Source organism: Capsicum annuum, chromosome 1 (assembly GCF_002878395.1).
Source record: "Capsicum annuum cultivar UCD-10X-F1 chromosome 1, UCD10Xv1.1, whole genome shotgun sequence".
NCBI classification, from domain to species: domain Eukaryota; kingdom Viridiplantae; phylum Streptophyta; class Magnoliopsida; order Solanales; family Solanaceae; genus Capsicum; species Capsicum annuum.
In genome coordinates this window covers 82,375,852-82,397,813 of record NC_061111.1, presented here as the reverse complement: position 1 = coordinate 82,397,813, position 21,962 = coordinate 82,375,852, and positions in this window count along the sequence as shown.

The following is a 21,962-nucleotide window of genomic DNA, read 5'->3' as shown; positions in this document are numbered from 1 at the left end:
TTTTGATTAACATACTTAATGATGGTGGAAGTTTTTTTTTGTTGGGGTGTGGGTCAAAAGCCCATGTTCTTGTGAAAGCACAATTGTCACAATTTTGTTGTGGCAAAGACAAAAGAAAAAGAAATTTCTTTTGTTTGGATCTTGTAAGTTAATTGTACTTGATAGTGGGAATAAATGGGTTTAACCAAATGTTATGTGTAAGGTAGCTGCCAAATTTTATTTATATTGTTGCTCAGTATTTAATCATAAGTGCATTAATTTTGTTTGGCCAACAATCAATAAAGTAATAATGTGTGTTGTTGCATAAATTTTAAAATTTTATGATTAATAAATAGTTATCACAAAAGTGATTTATCTATTTGAAATCATTGAAAAACTAATGTTTTGTACATGTGATATTATATACATACATTAATTGAGAATTATGATCAACAAATAGGATCTACAAAAGTGGACTATCTATTTGATTCATTGAAATTAGCTCAATATATTATGTACAAATTGTCCTGAATATGTGTACATAAGAAGAAAATATAAAGATTTTCACCCAAAAGTAGAAAATGTAATATCTTAACTCTAAGGTATATTAATAAAGAGAAATTATTTTGGTAAAAAGGATTCATCCCCATAATTATCAAGATTAAATAATAATGTAGTATTAAATTTATGTGTTGTCTTAGACCTTTCTCCCTATCAAATGAATTTAATACAGGTCATTACATATTAAACGCTACTTTGATTGTAACACCCCAAACCTGGTACCCGAAATGCTACACGGTGCTCATGACCTCGAAGGACCACAAGCTAACCCATGACTGATATCTATACCTATACACTATATAATATACTGAATAAATGCGTAAATAAAGACTGAAAGACCATAAGGTTCAAATATGATAAAACAGAATATCTGGTGGGGTATGAAATACCCAAAACTACTGAGATAACTATCTGAACATAATAGTCTGAAAAGCCTCTAAAACATAACTTTTTGGATAAGGAGTCGATGGGACATGTCCCCAACTAACTCTGCTTACTGAAATAACTAAGTACTGTAATAATGAAGTAACAAATCATATCATCCTCGGAGGATGAGGACTCACTGCTGACTGACTGCTGATATCTGGAATCTACTGATGCTTTGGAGATCGTGTCTCTGAACCTATAGTATAAGACACCATAGCGCAAATGCGTCAGTACTTTGAATGTAATGTACTGGCATGCATGTGAGGTAGGATGAATACATGAGGATCATAATCATGAATAATACTGGCTAACTGACTAGTATGAACTTGAGAATACATGCATGAATACATAGTACTATAGCTGAGACCGTGATAACATGAATTTACTGATAACTAACATGACTGGTAACTGAGTTCTGATGACTAATATGACTGATAACATAAGTGACTGTATCTGACAGTCCCGAATTCTAAAGAACTATCTAAGTTCTTTTACTAAGACTGAGACTGAAATTGTGGAAAGTAGTTATCTAATCGGCATGCCCCAAATGCGCTATAATAGCTGAGCTGGGGTCCAATCTGTTCTCTGATTGGAAGGGTGTCAATACCGCACCACTGGTAGAGACAAGCAGTGGGTAACCCTCATCTGATAGTGTCCCCAAAAAAGAATGGTGGGGCGCTTAGCTGACAGTGTTTATCCACCTCATCAAAGCTCATCTAACAGTGTTGATGTCTCAACCTATACTGGCTACATAGTTTTGGAATGCAAGGATGACTTCTAAAAAATCACACCCTTATCTGACAGTGTGTGTTCCCATTCTTGGGTTCACTCGGTGCTAATTCCTACTCCCATCTGAATAGACTCTGAACATGATTAACTGGACTGAATTGACTGGGTTCATGAAGTTCCATTGACTGATGGAATACTATTGCGATTATTGAGTTACTAATTTTCCTGAGTCACATGACTGACTGAATTCTACTGAACATGGCTTGACTGAGAGTGTCATGAAAACATGACACTGACTCTAGGCATACAGCTATATTTTTTGGGTCTACATACCCCTAGGACTCGATAGAAGGAAATTGACATATCATGACAATTCTTGATCATAGGATAAAGTCCACAAATCATAGAGCCATAAGTTGGGGATTTCATACTACACATAGTCTTCAAAATTTTATACATGGAAGGGAATGCATATAACAACATGCCATAAGTCCATCAAATCTAGTTTCATGAACAACCTATCAATAATCATAATTCATACAATATCATAAAAGTCATTGTTTTCAAAAAGGTATAGCATGCATTGGTCATTTAGGCCATAATTTAGCTATAATACATGATTTCTAATCTCTTAGGAGTTTTATCAAACACCTTATATGCACAACTTAGTCATAGGTGTAATCATCAAATTATTCATCATGAACAATCAAATTTACATGTTTCCAACTCATATGATATCATAGCTTCATAAAAATACACAAAGACCCTAAGTTGGGGATTTACAATATCAATTACATGAATAAATCAACCCACAACATAATAACAAGGTTCATAATTTAAAAGAGGGTTCTTGAGCTTTATGGATGGAAGGAATCCATAAATCAACACAACGCATACCTTAGAAGAAAGTTCCTTAACGATCTACGGTGAAATCTCTTGGATTTGGGTCTTCAAATTGAAACCCTTGCTCTTGTTCTTGAGAGAAATTGATGAAAAGAAGTATATTTTGGTGTTTTTGTGCCTTAATCACGTGTTTTTGATATATATAGGGGTGGTAAAATGACCAAATTAACCCTCAAGACACAGAAGTGTAATGCTGAAAAACTGGGTACAAAGGCTACACAAAGGACGGCGCCTTTGGTAGAGCCTTTTGTACCCTGGGCGGCACCTTTGGTGCTAATTTGCCCACAAAGGCTACACCATAGGTGACGCCCCTTAATAGCCTTTGGCTACTGGTTTGGAACACCGAACGTGCCCTTACGCTACTCTAAAAATTCCAAAACTCACCCGGGATGTACTTCGCAACACAACTTGAAAATCTAAAAACGGAGGTCAGGAAGGTCGTCAAATAAATCCCCGAAGTTTGGAGGTCTAAAATAAGACTAAGTTTTGAATACTTAGCTAAAATTTCTAAGTGTTGGAACTTGTAAAGCTTAGGGAGCTGAATTTTAGACTTAGAGCTTTACGGAATCTTACAATATCTCCTCCTTGGGAATATTCATCCTCGAATGAGACTGACTGATAGGGGAAACAATAAGTTGAACATGAACTTAACATGAACGACTAGAACATGATCTCATGACTTACGTGACTGATAAACTGAACATATCGAACATAGATAGTTGATGCATGTGTAACTGATTCATGTATGCATCACTGAGTGTTCTGATGAACTAAGTTTCTCAAAATGAGAATGCATATCTTATTCATGATTATAAGACTGAACCGATACATGAATGCATGACTGAATATGAAATGGTACTTGATACTAAGGTTATAATGGGAACATGAGCATGAAACTAGATATCAAGTTTTTAATAAATACTAGACACGAAGCTCAAAAGCTTAAGGAGAACTATTACCTTGAGCTTGACCTGAGTTGGCAGATAAGAGGTGAGGATACTTGGTCTGGATATCTGTTTCTGCTTCCCAAGTAGCTCCCTCAGCGGACTGATTTCACCAAAGAACTTTGACTAGAGGGACTTTTTTATTCCTCAGTCTACGAGTATGATAGTCTAGGATTTCAACGGGAATCTCTACATAGCAGAGGCTACTCTGAATATATATGATCAGAATAAGGACTACGAATGATGGGTCACCTATACATTTCTTAAGCAAAGAGATATTGAAGACTAGATGAACCGAGGCTAGATCTGAAGGCAACTCGAGCTCATAAGCTACTTTGCCAAGCCAACTGAGAATATTGAAGGGATCGATATAGCGGGGACTGAGCTTTCCCTTCTTGCTAAACCTCTTCACTCCCTTCATGAGAGAGATCTTTAGATAGACATAGTCACCAATCTTGAACTAGAGATCCTTTTTGCGGATATCTGCATAAGACTTGTGTCGGCTTTGAGCAGCCCGAAGCCTTTCTCTTATCAACTGAACCTTCTGTAAGGCATCGAATACTAAGTCAGGCCTTATGACTGAGGCCTCACTAAATTCAAACCAACCAACTGGAGATCTGCATCTCCTACCATAAATATATTTGAATAGAGCCATATGAATATTGGAATAATAGATATTGTTATATGCAAACTCAATCAAAGGCAAGTGGTCATCCCAACTTCCCTTGAAATCAATTACACACTCCCTTATCATATCTTCTAGGGTCTGAATGGTCCTTTCTAGTTGACCATCTGTCTGAGGATAAAGGCTGTACTGAGATGGACTTGGGTACCAAGACCCTTTTGGAATACTTTCCAGAAGTGAGAAGTGAACTGCGTACCTCTATCTGAGATAATAGCTAATAGAGTACCATACAATCTGACCAACTCTTTGATGTAGAGTTTAGCATAATCCTCGGCTTAATAGGATGTATGAACTGGAAGGAAATGAGCTGGCTTGGTCATCCTGTCTACAATAACCCAAACTGAATCATAATGACGACGAGTTTGAGGTGAACCCGTCACGAAATCCATGTTCACCGCTTCCCACTTCCAAGTAGGAATAGTGAACTTCGGCATAGAACCACTAGGCTTCTGATGCTCTATCTTAACCTGCTGACATGTAGAGCACTTAGCTACAAACTCTATAATGTCTTTCTCCATCCCACTCTACCAATAGATCTCCCCCAAGTCGTGGTACATCTTAGTGTCCCCTGGATGAATAGAGTATCACGCACCATGCACTTCTACAAGAATTCAATGTCTCAAGTCATATACACCTGGAACACACAGACGACTCTAACAACACAGAACACCATCTCCCCCTTGGGAGAAAACCTCTAATTTCTGATCCTTGACTGACTCTTTCAACTTAACAAGGCTGGGATCTCTATCTTGCTTTTCTTTTACCTCAGAAACTAGAGATGATTATGAACTACTCTGAACCCATATATCACCCTCTTATTTGTTGACTAAGAGAACACCTAGTCTAGTAAGCTGATGGATTTCCTGAGCTAACTTCTTTTTACTATCCTCGACATGAGCAACACTACCTATAGATAGTCTATTGAGAGCATTAGCCACATGTTGGCCTTGCCTGGATGATAAAGGAAACTCATATCTTAATCCATCAAGAGCTCTAACCACCTTCTCTGACAAAGATTGAGATCTTTCTAAGAAAAGACATACTGAAGGATCTTATTATCTGTGAACACATCTACATAAATGTCGTATAGATAATGCCTCCAAATCTGTAAGGCAAATACTACAGTTGCTAACTCAAGATCATGAGTAGGATAATTCTTCTCATAGGGTTTAAGCTGTCTGGAGGCGTAGGCGATGACCTTACCATGATACATGAGGACACAACCCAAACCTACTCTAGATGCATCATAATAAACTATGAACCCATCTAAACCATTAAGAAGAGCTAAGACTGGAGCTGAGGTGAGTCGAGTCTTCAACTCCTGAAAACTCTTCTCGTATGAATCTGACCACTAAAACTTGACTTTCTTATGAGTCAACCTGGGCATAAGGGATGCAATAAAAGAAAATCCCTCAACAAACCACTTATAATAGCCAGCCAAACCTAAGAAACTCCTGATGTCTAATGGAGAGACAAGTTTGAGCTAGTTTCTTACCGCTTTGGTCTTTTGAGGATCTACTCTAATACCATCACCAAAAATGAAATGAACAAGGAATACTATTGACCTTAGCCAAAACTCGCAATTACTGAATTTGGCGAACAACTGATGATTTTTGAGAGTCTGAAGTATGATTCGGAGATATTCTGCATGATCATACTCACTGTAGGAATAGACCAGAATATCATCTATAAAGACTATGATGAACATGTCCAAGTAATGATTGGACACAGAGTTCATCAAGTCCATGAAAGCTACTGGGGCATTGGTAAGACCAAAGGACATAACTAAAATTCAAAGTGACCTTACCGAGTACGGAAGGCTGTTTTCAGAATATCACATTCTCTGACTCTGAGCTGATGATAACAGGATCTGAGGTCTATCTTAGAAAAATAGTTGGCACCCTGAAGTTGGTTAAACAAGTCATCAATTCTGGGAAGAGGATACTTGTTCTTGATCATCACTTTATTGAGCTGATGGTAATCAATGCACATTCTGAGAGAACCATTTTTCTTACGCATGAATAAGACTGGTGCACCCCATAGGGAAATACTTGGCCTGATGAATCCCTTATCTAAGAGATCCTTCAATTTTTCTTTCAGTTCTTTGAGTTTTTTTGGTGTCATTCTGTATGGCGGAATAGATATAGGCTGAGTATCTAGAAGAAGATCAATGCTGAAGTCTATTTCGCTTTTGGGAGGAATTCCTGGAAGATATTCGGGAAAGATATTTGAATATTTATTTACTAATGGGACTGATTCAAGACTGGGAATCTCAAAACTAGTGTCCTTAATTCAAACAGGATGATAGACACATCCCTTAGATATCATTTTCCTTGCTCGAAGGTAGGAAACAAACTAACCTCTGAAAACAGATACACTACCCTTCTTCTCTAGGACGGGTTCATTTGGAAACTGGAACTGGACTATTTTATTTTTGTAGTCGACTATAGCATAGTAGGAATGAAGCCAATCCATGCCAAGAATGACATTAAAATCAGTCATCTCTAATTTAACTAAGTCTACTGAAGTGACTTTCTAAAATATCATAACCAGGCAGTTCCTGTATACCCATCGAGCAATGATGGTTTTACCCACTGGGGCAGAAACTGAGAAGGGCTCTACTAGAATTTCAGGATTGGTTCTAAAATTGCCTGTTATATGGGGAGTAACAAAGGACAAAAAAGTATCTGGATCTAGCAAAGCATAAACATGCACATGAAAGATCTATAACATACCAGTAACTACATTAGGAGACTATTCCTAATTTTGTCGAGTCTGAAGAGCATAAAAATGATTTGGGTGTTTCCCACTAGTAGCGCTGGAATTGGCACCCTGCTGATTTGGGCGACCAAACTGAGCTGAGAAACGGTTCTGTCGACCCTGATAACCTGACTGGGGACAATCTCTGACTTTGTTGCCTGGCTTCCCATAACCAAAATAGATATCAATGCTAGCTCTACAAATACCCTTGTGGTTCTTACCACAAGTCTGACAAAGGGGGTTGGTTCGGGCACTGCTAACATTGCCCTGAGACTTAGAGCCTAGTGCCCTATCTTTATTGTCATCTTTGAATGTTAGCACTGGAGCACTGGCTGATAAAGGGGCTGGAACTAATGTCTTAGGATGAAACTAAGAACAGTTTCCTCCTTCTGATTTTAGCTTAGCAAAGTTGAAACTACCTATCCTTGCTATCTTACTCTACTTCTCCCTCATCTTAATTTTTTGATCTTCTATCTACTGAGCATGAGTCATAAGTCTGGCTAAATTCATGTCATTGTTCAGCATGGCAGATTTGCACTCATTTACCATGCTATCATTCACCCCTAAAACAAACCTACTTATCTTGGCCCTATTGTCTGCAACCACATAAGGGTCATATCTAGCTAATTGAGTAAATTTAAGAGAATACCCTTTCACCATCATGTTACCTTATCTGAGGTTGATGAATTCTATCACCTTAGCTTCTCTAAGCTTTTGGGGAAAGAAGTTTTCTAAGAATGCAGTGACAAACTTCTCCCACTCAATAGGACCTACATTATCTGACCTCTCTGACTTCCACTGTTTGATCCAATTATGAGCCATATCGTATAACTGATATGCATCTAGCTCAGCACTCTCAACAGTAGTCACCCCATGATGTCTGTTACCTTTTAAACCTAATCAATAAATTCCTAAGATTCCTCGTCTGACTTAGACCTGAGAAAAGATGGATGGTTTATTCGGGTGAAGTCCTGAATCCTGGTTGCAGCTGAATTAGCACTGGGTTGGCCGGAATGATAGCTAGTCGTTCATTTTGAGCAGCAACTGACTGAGCAATAGTAGTGAATGTGGCCCTAAACTCCACCTGAGAAATATGTTCGTCTAAGGGATCTTCTTGGATAGGCTGGGTGCTTCTCTTGGGAGGCATGTTCTGAAACAAAGATATGAAATAGAGTAGACTAAGAGATTAACTTGAGATTATGCTCACTAGCTCGACATAAAGACTGAAAGAGGGAAAAGTGTTCCTAAAACATCTTATAGCCTCTTGCACATAAATGTGGCGCGCAACACAACCATATACAAGACTCTACTAGATGCGGCTTTCAGACTTCCTAGGAATCTATTGAACCTTAGGCTCTGATACCAAATTCGTAATACCCCAAATCTGGTACCCAAAATGCTACACGGTGCTCATGACCCCGAAGGACCACAAGCTAACCCATGACTGATATTTATACCTGTACACTGCATAATATACTGAATAAATATGGAAATAAAGGTTGAAAGGCCATAAGTTTTAAATCTAATAAAACATAAGATCTGGTGGGGTATGAAATACATAAAACAAATGAGATAACTATTTGAACATAATAGTCTGAAAAGCCTCTAAAACATAACTGTCTAGATAAGGAGTTGATGGGATATGTCCCCAACTAACTCCGTCGACTGAAATAACTAAAAACTGTAATAATGAAGTAACAAATCATATCGTCCTCGGAGGATGAGGACTCACTGCTGACTGTTTACAGATATCTTGAATCTACAGATGCTCTGGAGCTCATGTCTCTGAACCTGTGGTATAAGATACCATAGCACAAATGCATTAGTACTTTGAATGAACTGGTATGCATGTGAGGTAGGTTGAATGCATGGGGTTCATATGGATGAATAATACTGGCTAACTGACTAGTAAGAATGTGAGAATACATGCATCAATACATAGTACTATAGCTGAAACTGTGATAACATAATTTATTGATAACTAACATGACTGGTAACTGAGTTCTGATGAATAATATGACTGATAACATGAGTGACTGTATCTGACAATCCCGTATTATGAAGAAATATCTGAGTTCTTTTACTGAGACTGATACTGAGACTGTGGGAAGTAGTTATCTAACCGACATGCCCCAAATGTGCTATAATAGCTGAGTTGGGGTCCAATCTATGCCATGATTAAAAGGGTGTCAATACCATGCCACTGGTAGAGATAAACTATGGGTAACCCTCATTTGATAGTGTCCGTAAAAGAGAATGGTGGGGCCCTTATCTAACAATGCTTATCCACCTCATCAACCCTCATCTGAGAGTATTGATGTCTTAACCTATGTTCCCTACATAGTTCTGGTACCTAAGGATGACTTCTAAGAATCACACCCTCATCTGACAGTGTGTGTTCCCATCTTTGGGTTCACTCGGTGCTAATTCCTACTCCCATCTGAATAGACTCTGAACATGATTAATTGGATTGAACTGACTGGGTTCATAAAGTTCTGTTGACTGACAGAATACTACTAAGATTATTGAGTTACTGACTTTCCTGAGTAACATGACTAATTAAATTATACTATTCATGGCTTGAATGAGAGTGTCATGAAAACATGACACTGGCTCTAGGAACACAACTCTACTTTTTGGGTACAAGTAACCCCAGGACTCAATAGAAGGAAACTGACATATCATGACAATTCTTAATCATTGGAATAAAGTCCAGAATTCATAGTGCCATAAGTGGGGATTTCATACTACACAGTCTTCAAAATTTTATACATGGAAGGGAATGCATATAACAACATGCCATAAGTCCATCAAATCTAGTTTCATGAACATCCCATCAACAATAATAATGCAGACTATATCATAGAAATCATTGTTTTCATAAGGGTATATCATTTATTGGTCATTTAGGCCACAATTTAGCTATAATATCTGATTTGTAATCTCTTCTGCATTTTATCAAACACCTTACATGCATAACTTAGGCATAAGTGTAATCATCAAATTATTCATCATGAACAATCAAATTTATATGTTTCCAACTCATATGATATCATAGCTTCATAAAAACACACAAATACCCTAACTTGGGGATTTTACAACATCAATTACATGAACATATCATCCCACAACATAATAACAAGGTTCATAATTTAAAAGAGGGTTCTTTAGCTTTATGGATGGAAGGAATCGATAAATCAACACAACGAATACCTTAGAAAAAAGTTCCTTAATGATCTATGATGAAATCTCTTGGATTTGGGTCTTCAAATTAACACTTATAACGACCCAATTTTCTCGAACTAAAATGTCACACGGTGCTCATGATCCCAAAGGGCTACAAGCTAACCCTCTACTGATATCTATACCTGAACACTGCATAATATAGATAATAAATATGAAAACCGGCCATAAGATTTAAAACATCTAAAAATACTCAAAATTGAAAACTGAATATTGATACATCTATCCAAAAAGACTCTAAACTGTCTGAACTGTGGAGTTAATGGGACATGTGCCCAATTAACTCTTTCTACTAAAAATAAACTAAGTCTGATACAATAATAATAAAAATAAGGATAATCCTTGACTGAAGAGGACTCACTTCTATGTCTACTGCTGCTGACTGGGACTAAGCTGCTAAGGGTACTTTGGATCTCGTGCCTCTAAACCTATGGTGTCAAATAAAACACCATAGAGCAAATACGTCAGTACGAGAATGTACCGAGTATGAAGATGAGGTAAGGCTCAATGCAAGGGCTCTTGCATAAACAATTACTTAACTAAATAATTATGAGAGTACTAAATGAGAACACATACATGAATGCACAAACCATAACTGAAATCATCGTGACTCGAAATAATGAAACTCAAATACAACTTTATTGCCATCTGAACTCACTACTAATGCCTAAGATACCGAACACTAAATCATCTGATACTAATAACTGAGGACTGGAGTTGAGATCAGTCCTCTCTAGCGAGAGATCTCGGAAACTGATGATACTGGAGCTGATTAACTAAATCTACTCACATCAATGACTGAAAGCTAAGCTTACTACTCTCGACTGTCTAAATCTGAGATCAAATATCTCTAATGGATGATCCTTGAATCTACTATCAATGATAAGAAAAGATTATGTCTAAGAACAAACCTATCTAGCAGAAAATCTCTAAATCTGATAAAGAGAATGCTCAACTGAATCTGAGACTGAGATAAAGCCTATCTAATGGGTGATCTCTAGATTTAATAATGAGATTACTCAATAACTTTATATGGTACCATGCCTATCTAGTGGGTGATCCATGAGTCGAAGGAACTCTTTGAGTTCCTTACAGAGATAGATGACTGTATCTGACAGTCCTGATTTCTGAGTTCTATTCTGAAGATTGATACTAAAACAACAACTGTAGGAGTTCTCACTTAATTGACATGCCCCAAATCTAAACTGGTAGGGTCAAACCTATAACCCCAGTTGGAAGGGTGTCAATAAAGTTCCCCCAAGTAAAGATCTCTCTGGTCAAGCCACTCTAATGGGTGACCCTCACAGGAAGTCAAGCCTATCTAACGGGTGACAAGCCTTTTCTAATGGGTGACTTCTTCATCCTGCATTGGCTATGTATTTCTGGAGTTTATGGATTGCTCCTAACAACACTGCCTCTCTAACGGGGAGTCTCCATCCCTATACTAGCTCGTTGCTAGCTCCTACTCCCAACTGAAAGACACTGAACTGATTCTTAACTGAACTTAAACAAAGCTAAATCTGTTACAGATCATATTTCTTGACTGATCTGACTGAGTTAAGCTGAATTCACTTGGTTCTATATCTGACGGAATACTACTAAATCTCATTATTTTACTGAATGATACAGAGCTTTGAATAGATTACTCAATTACTACAAAGGTTTGAATACTACTAGATCTAAGTTGAGTACAGAACTGAGGCTAGATTACTAGTGACACTGAGATTACAGAGATTACTGTGATTTCTTAAGTTCTGTATCTATTTGAGAGTATAGAGTTCTATAACTCACAAGTTCTGAGAATTATGGCGTACTGCGATTATCGTGAAAACTAACATAGGCTCTAGACTGCAGGTAAATTGTTGGGTATAAATACCCCTAGGACTCGAAAACATAATTGTAAAGGACAACCATTCTTGAATTATCAAGACCATGGACATTCATTCACCTTCACAATTACTAAAGCATCTCTTCAAGCATTTAGATATAATAAACATGTGATAGTATAGGGAGACATGCTATTGACTCATACTCCATTCAACAAGGTCTTGCATCAAACACTTAACATGCATTAAAGAACACATAATTAGGGGATTTCATGCTAACATGTCACAATTCATTCTCTAAAGCTTTTCAACAAACACTTGGCATGCGTAGGGTTCACACAATTGGATATTTCTAGTCAACATGCTATAATGGCTCTAATTCCTTCACATAAGCATTTTATCAAATATGTGGGGAGCATGCTTTGCTTATTCAACAATTTCTACACTTAATTGACATGAACACATCACTTAACAAGCAACTTGAAGAGGGTTTATTGTGAACATCACATGAATATCTCATACTAGGGTCAAAGCTTGAAACCTCATAAACAAAACATGAATAAGAACTCAATAATAGCATGAACTCCAATTTCAATTCACATGAATCATGAAAACTACTAAACATAAGATCTTTCAAATTTAGAAAAGATTTCTTGAGAATCTTGGATGAAAGGGACCCAAGAATCAACATCTACATACCTTGGTTTCTTGATTCTTGAAAAGTTAACGGAGGAATCTTGATGATTGGGGTCTTGATTTAGGAACCATAGCTCTTATTCTTGAATAATTTTGAGAGAAAACTAGTATTTTTGGTTAAATGAGCCCAAATCACGTATTATGGAGTATATATAGGGGTAGGAAAATGACCATTTCTGCCCCTAGAATTAAACTGAAAAATTCTGATTTTACATGCCGGCGTGACGTGGTGGAATCGTGCTAGCTCACTGGAAACTGGACAATTGGGAAACTGGTTGGTGGAGCGACACGGTAGAAATTGTTTTCCCACCTAGTTCCGAACTAGAAAATCACCGCGACGCGGTGGAATCGCGTTGGTGCACTGGAAATTGACAACTCTTAAATGAAGCATTGGCGCGACGCGCCATAATCATGGAGTTACACTAGATTTTGATGATTGCCATTATGGCTGGCTCTGCGATGCGCTAAAGTGCCAGGTGGCACACTGTCTCACTAAAATGGCTCTATCTCTTCGTTTGAGTGCCGAATTTGGGAAAATTTGGTATCGACGGAAAGGTTATTTGATTTTCTACATGAAAAAAAGTTGATATTAGGGAATTTCTATATGATTAAAAATACTTCTCACTTGGGAAGGTACTTCTCAACCATTTAGGGCCAGATTAACACTTTACTGAACACGCTCTAAGGCTCACACTATGAGAGAGTTTTGTAGGGTCTTACAATATCTTTCCCTTGGAAATATTTGTCCTCGAATGTTGCTTGATAGGCTAAGAATACTGATTAACTGAACTTACTTAAGGATCGAGAACATCTGAAACATGACTATGCAACTGGAACTACTGATGTTCTCAGTTCTCATACTGAACATGCATATCTGATGCATGGGACACACGACTGAAGCTACTCATAAGTTGAATTCTCATAATAGACATGCATATCTAATGTGTGGATGTGTAACTGAGTTGTTCTCATAAATGCATGACTGAACACACTGAGAAACTAAACTCTTTCTACAGAACATGCATATCTAATGTATGAATGTCTGACTGAACTGACTCTCGAAAGCATGACTGGCTATGTAATAACGACTGACGTTAACTTCATAAGGAGAGTCTGAACATGCAACTGAATGAGTATAAGGACATGAAAGCATTGTAAGATCATGGGGTATCTCCCCCCTGGGACTCTATGTCCCCCTAAACACACTTCGCTGAAATACTGGGGCAGTGCACGGGGTACCTACGAACTGGGCCATGATTGACCGACTGAGATCTAAAACTAATGCATGACTCATGCTGAAATATAAGCTCCAAATGGGAGAAAAGGATGTAACAATGCATATCATAAAGCTAAAGGACTGATAACATACCCTAATCTATATCAGGGAACCTTTCCTAATCATGGAGGTTCTGAAGCGCATGATGTCTATTCTTACACTGACCACTATTGGCACTGGAAGGGACACCCTGTGGATAAAGCTCTCAACCCCTCTAAGCTAGCTATCTACACTCTCACATTCTATGGCCTGGCTCACCACACCCAAAGCACATATCACTACTAGCTTTATACACACCTAGGTGACTCTTTCCATACTCTCAACAAAGTAGATAGGTACGAACACCACTAGCACTACTCAGGGATTTGGGGTATGGCGCCCCATTCTAACTGACACCTCTGAACTATGGTGTGGGTACACTAGCTAAGGATGGAGATAGGACTAAAAATCTCTGGCTATACTGAGGACGGCTACCACCCTGAGGCCTTTCCTGAAAGAAAACATGACTATATGTTCTGGCTCTCTTACTTACTCCTTCTTTTTCTTTCGCCTTATCTGTCTCAATCGGCAATGCATGCATTATCAGCTTAGCAAAGTTCATATCTCTATTGAGCATAGTGGCCCTACACTCTTTCAATACTAGCCCAGATACACCAGTCATAAACTTACTCATACTCACTCTAGGGTCAGCTATCAAGTCAGGAGCATACTTAGCTAACTGGTTGAACTTAAGACAATACTCTTTTACTATCACGGAGCCTTGCCTTGGGTTCATGACCTCTTCTAACTTAGCCTCTCTTATCTTTAGAGGGAAAAACTTATCTAGAAAGGCATCCTAAAATTACTACCAAGTAACGGGAGTTGTACCCTCCCCTCTACTCTTCTCCCACATCACTACCCAATCATGAGCAATATCCTTTAGCCTATAGCATGCTAACTCTACACTCTCTTCATCAAAAACATGCTTAATCTGGGTGATCTTCCTTACCTCCTCTAGATAAAGTTATGGGTCCTCACCTGCCACTGACTGTGGTTGAACCCCCATCTTGCTGAGGTGGGGCCATAGCCTGACTATTACCTTAAACATTAGTCACAGCTTGGGCTAGCGCCTGAAAAGCTGCCTGAAACTCTACATATGACACATTCTCATTCTCAGGATCTATTGGCTGAGGTAGCTGGTTATCAACCCTATGGGCAATATCTCTGCGAGGAGGAATACTCTATAAATGAAAAAAAGAGGTGGATTAGACTGAGGATCAACTTGAGCACATGCTCACTCATATGACATGAATACTGAAAGAAGGGAAACTACTCCTCAAAACATCTTATAGTCTAGTGTACATAAATGTCATGCGTAACACACCCATACACAAGACTCTACTAGATACAGCTTTTTAGAGTCCCTAGGACACTATTGAACCTTAGGCTTTGATACCAAGTTGGTAATGACCCAATTTTTTAGAAGCAAAACGTCACACGATGCTCATGATCCCTAAGGACCACAAGCTAACCCTCTACTGATATCTGTACCTAAACACTGCAAAATATAGATAATAAATGCAAAAACTGGCCATAAGGTTCAAAACATCTAAAAAATACTCAAAATTGAAAATTGAATACTGATACATCTGTCTAAAAAGTCTCTAAACTGTCTGAACTATGGAGTTGATGGGACATGTCCCCAACTAACTCTGTCTAATAAAAAATAAAATAGCATAGCACAAATACGTCAGTATGGGAATATACCGATTATGAAGATGAGGTAAGGCTAAATGCAAGGGCTCATGTGTGAAAAATTACTCAACTGAATAATCATGAGAGTACTAAATAAGAACACATGCCTGAATGCATGAACCATAACTAAAATCATCATGACTCGAAATACTAAAACTCGGATACTACTTTACTACCATCTGAACTCACTACTAATGCCTGAGAGACTGAATACTAAATCATCTGATACTAAAAACTGAGTACTGGAGTTGAGACATGTCCTCTCTAGTGAGTGATCTTGAAAATTAATGTTACTAGAGCTAATTAACTAAATCTACTCACATCAATGACTGAAAGCTAAGCTTACTACTCTCGACTGTCTGAATCTAAGATCAAACCTCTCTTATAGATGATCCTTGAATCTACTATCAATGATAAGAAAATATTATGTCTGAGATCTAACATATCTAGCGGAAGATCTCTGAATCTGATAAAGAGAATACTCAATTGAATCTGAGACTGAGATTAAGCCTATCTAATGGGTAATCTCTGGATCTGATAATAAGATTACTCAACTGAACCTGAGACTGATATCAAGCCTATCTAATGGATGATCTCTGGATATGATAATGAGATTACTTAACTAAATCTGAGACTAAGATCAAGCCTATCTAATGGGTGATCTCTGGATCTGATAATGAGATTACTCGACTAAAACTGAGAATAAGATCAAGCTTATCTAACGGGTGATCTCTGGATCTGATAATGAGATTATTCAACTGAATTTGAGACTGAGATTAAGCCTATCTAATGGGTGATCTCTGAATCTGATAATGAGATCACTCAACTGAATCTGAGACTGAGATCAAGCCTATCTAATAGTGACCTCTGGATCTGATAATGAGATTACTCAATAACTTTATGTGGGACCATGCCTATCTAGCAGATGGTCCATGAGTCGATGGAACTATCTGAGTTCCTTATTGAGATAGATGATTGTATCTCATAGTCCTAATTTCTAAGTTCTACTCTGAAGATTGATACTAAAACTGCAACTGTGGGAGTTTTTACTTAACCGACATGCCCCAAATCTAAACAGGTAGGTTCCAACCTGTAACTCCAGATAAAAGGGTATCAATACCATGCCATGGGTAAAGACCTCTCTGTTCAAGCCGCTCTAATGGGTGACCCTCGCAGGAAATCAATCCTGAGGCAGTATAACAGTCAAGCCTATCTAGCGGGTGACAAGCCTTTTCTAATGGGTGACTCCTGCATCCTGCGCTGGCTATGCAGTTCTAGATTTTAGGGATTTATCCTAATGGCTATGCCTCTATAATGGGAGCTGCCATCACTGCACTCGCTCGGTGCTAGCTCCTACTCCCAATTGAAAGAATCTAAACTTATTCTTAACGGAACTTAAACTGAGTTGAATCTATTACTGATCATATTTCTTGACTGATCTAACTGAGTTAAGCAAAATTCACTTGGTTCTGTATCTGACGGAATACTACTGGATCTTGTTATCTGACTGAACGATACAGAGCTTTGAATAGATTACTCAATTACTACTGAGGTTTGAACTGAACACTTGAATACTACTAGATCTGAGCTAAGTACAGAATTGAGTCAAGACTACTAGCGATACTGAGATTACGGAGATTACTGAGATTTCATAAGTTTTGTATCTATCTGAGAGTATAGAGTTCTATAACTCACTGAGTTCTGAGAATCGTGGCTTAACTGATATTATCGTGAAAACTAACTTGGGCTCTAGTCTATAGCTAAATTATCAGATATAAATACCCCTACGACTTGATAACATAAAAGTAAATAATAACCATTCTTGAATTATCAAGACCATGGATATTCATTAACCTTCATAATTACTAAAGCATCTCTTCAAGCATTTAGAAATCATAAACATGTGATAGTATAGGGAGACATGCTATTGGTTCATACTCCATTCAACAAGGTCTTGCATCAAACACTTAGCATGTATTAAAGAACACATAATTGAGGGATTTCATGCTAACATGTCACAATTCATTCTCTAAGGCTTTTCAACAAACACTTGGCATGCATAGGCTTGCACACAATTGGGAATTTCTAGTCAACATGCTATAATGGCTCTAATTCCTTCACATAATCATTTTATCAAACATATGGAGAGCATACTTTGCTTATTCAATAATTCCAATACTTAATTGACATGAACACATCACTTAACAAGAAATTTGAAGAGGGTTTATCATGAAAATCACATGAATATCACATACTAGGGTCAAAGCTTGAAACCTCATAAACAAAACATGAATTTGAAACTCAATAATAGCATGAAATCCAATTTCAATTCACATGAATCATGAAAACTCATAAACATAAGATCTTTGAAAATTAGAAAAGGGTTCTTGAGCTTCTTGGATAAAAGAGACCCAAGAATCAACATCTACATACCTTAGTTTCTTGATTCTTGAAAAGTTAATGGAGGAATCTTGATGATTGGGGTCTTGATTTAGGAACCCTAGCTCTTGTTCTTCAACAACTTTGAGAGAAAACTACTATTTTTGGGCTAAATGAGGCCAAATCTCGTATTAAAGAGTTATATAGGGTAAGTAAAATGACCATTTTTGCCCGTGGAATTAAACTGAAAAATCTCAATTTTACATACTGGCGCGACATGGTAGAATCACACCAGCTTAGTGGAAACTGTACAATCTGGAAACTGGTCGGTGGCGCAACGCGGTGGAAATTGCGTTGCCACCTTGGTTGTGAACTAGAAAAGCACCGCAACACGGTGGAATTTCGTTGGTGTACTAGAAATTGACAACTCTGAAACTAAGCATTGGCGCGACATACTATAAATGCGAAGGATCAATGGATTTTGACGATTGCCATTTTGGTTGGATCCGCGACTCGCTAAAGTGCTAGGTGGCACACTGTTTTACTAAAATGGCTCTAACTATTTGCCCGAGTGTCAAATTTGGGTAAATTTGGTATCGACAAAAAGTTTATTCAATTCCCTACATGTAAAAAAGTCGATATTAGTGAAATTCCATATGGTTCAAAATACTTCTCACTTGAGAAGGCATTTCTCAAAATTTTAGGGCCGGATTAACACTTTACTGAACACGCTCTATGGCTCAGACTATGAGAGAATTTTTCGGGGTCTTACAATATCTCCCCCTTAGAAACATTCATCCTCAAATATTGCTTGATAGGCTAAGAATACTAATTAACTAAACTTACTTAAGGAATGAGAACATCTGAAACATGACTATGCAACTGGAACTACTAATGTTTTGAGTTCTCATATTGAACATGTTTATCTAATGCATGGGACACTTGACTGAAGCTACTCATAAGATAAATTCTCATAATAGATATGCATATCTGATGCATGGATGCGTAACTGAGTTGTTCTCATGAATGCATCACTAAATACCTGAAAAACTGAACTCTTTCTACAGAACATGCATATCTAATGCATGAATGTATGACTGAACTGACTCTCGAAAGCATGACTGGCTATGTAATAACGACTGACATTAACTTCATAAGGAGAGTCTGAACATGCAACTAAATGAGTCTAAGGACATGAAAGCATTACAATATCATGGGGTATCTCCCTCTTGGGACTCTATGTCCCCCCAAACACACTTTGCTGAAGTATTGGGGCAGTGCATGGGGCACCTATGAACTGGGTTATGATTGACTAACAGAGATCTAAAACTAATGCATGACCCATGCTGACATATAAGCTCAAAATGAGAGCAAAGGATCTGACAATGCATATCAAAAAGCTGAAGGACTCAGAACATACCCGAATCTATATCAGGAAACCTTTCCTGATCATGGTGGGTCTAAAGCGCATGAAGTCTGTTCTTACGTTGACCACTATTGGCACCGGAAGGGGCACCCTGCTAACAAAACTCTCTACCCCTCTAAGCCAGCAATCTACACTCTCACATTCTATGGACTGGCTCACCACAACCAAAACACATATCACTACCAACTCTCCATACACCTAGGTGACTCTTACCATACTCTCCACAAAGCAGATAGGTATAATACCACTAGCACTACACTGGGATTTGGGGTCTGGCGCTCCATCATGACTGACACCTCTTAACTTTTGTATGGGTACACTAGCAGAGGATAGAGCTGGGACTGAAAATCTCTGGCTATGCTCAGGATGGCTACTACCCTAGGACCCTACTTGAGGGAAACCATGACTATCTATTCTGGCTCTCTTACTCACTCCTTCTTTTTTTTTTTGCCTTATCTGCCTTAATCTAATGTGCATGCCTCATCATCCTAGCAAGGTCCATATCTCTATTGACCATATCGGCCCTACACTCTTTCAACACTAACCTGGATAAACTAGTCACAAACTTACTCATACTCGCTCTAGGGTTAGCTATCAAGTTGGGAGCATACTTAGCTAACTAGTTGAACTTAAGAAATTACTCTTTCACTATAATGAAGCCTTGCCTTACGTTAATGAACTCTACTACCTTATCCTCTCTTATCTCTAACGGGAAAAGCTTATCTATAAAAGTATCCTGAAACTCCTGCCAATTCACGAGAGCTGCACCCTCTCCTCTACTCTTCTCCATATCACTACCCAATCATGAGTAATATCCTTCATCCTATAGGATGCTAAATCTACAATCTCCTCATCAGAAATATACATAATCTTGGTGATCTTCCTCACTACCTTTAGAAAGAGTTGTGGGTCCTCACCTGCTATTGACCTAAAGAATTCTGGTGGGATCATTCTCGTGAAATCTCTAATTTTGGCTGCGGCTGAACCCCCATCTTGTTGAGGTGCAGCTACATCCTGACATTTACCCTAAACATTAGTCACAGCTTGGGCTAGTGCCTAAAAACTGCCCAAAACTCTACATGTGAAACATTCTCATTCTCAGGATCTACTGGCTGAGGTGGCTGGTCATCAACCCTATGGGCATTATCTCTATGAGGAGGTATACTCTGTAAATTGAAGAAAGAGATGGATTATACTGAGGATCAACTTGAGCTCATGCTCACTCGCACGACATGAATACTAAAAAAGGGAAACTGTTCCTAAAAACATCTTATAGCCTCTTATACATAAATGTAGCGCGCAACTCACCCATGCATAAGACTCTACTAGACGCGGCTTTTCAGACTCTCTAGGACACTATTGAACCTTAGGATCTTAAACTAAGTTTGTAACGACCTAATTTTCTGGAACCAAAATGTCACACGGTGCCCATGATCTCGAAGGACCACAAGCTAACCCTCTACTAATATCTGTACCTAAACACTGCATAATATAGATAATAAATACAAAAACTGGCCATAAGGTGCAAAACATCTAAAAATACTCAAAATTGAAAACTGAATACTGATATATCTATTCGTAAAGCCTCTAAACCGTCTGAACTGTGGAGTTGATAGGACATGTCCCCAACTAACTTCGTCTACTAAAAATAAACTAAGTCTTATATGATAATAATAAAAATAAGGATCATCCTCGACTAAAGAGGACTCACTGCTATGTCTACTTCTGCTGATTATGACTGAGCTGCTATAGGTACTCTGGATCTCGTGCCTCCAAACCTACGGTGTCAAATAAAACACCATAGCCCAAATGCATCAGTACGGGAATGTACTGAGTATGAAGATGAGGTAAGGGTAAATATAAGGGCTCATGCATAAACAATTACTTAACTGAATAATCATAAGATTAATGAATGAGAACACATGCATGAACACATGAACCATAACTAAAATCATCTTAACTCAAAATACTGAAACTCGGATACTACTTTACTACCATCTGAACTTACTAATAATAGTTGAGATACTGAACATTGAATCATCTGATACTTATAATTGAGTACTGGAGTTGAAATCAGTACTCTATAGAGAGTGATCTCAAAAACTAATGTTACTAAAGCTAATTAACTGAATCTACTCACATCAATGACTGAAAGTTGAGCTTACTACTCTCGACTGTACAAATTTTAGATCAAACCCCTCTAATGGATGATCCTTGAATCTATTACCAATGATAAGAAAAGATTATGTCTGAGATCAAACCTATCTAGCAAAAGATCTCTGAATCTGATAAAGAGAATACTCAACTGAATCTAAGACTGAGATCAAGCCTATCTAATGGGTGATCTCTGGATCTGATAATGAGATTACTCAATAAATCTGAGACCGAGATCAAG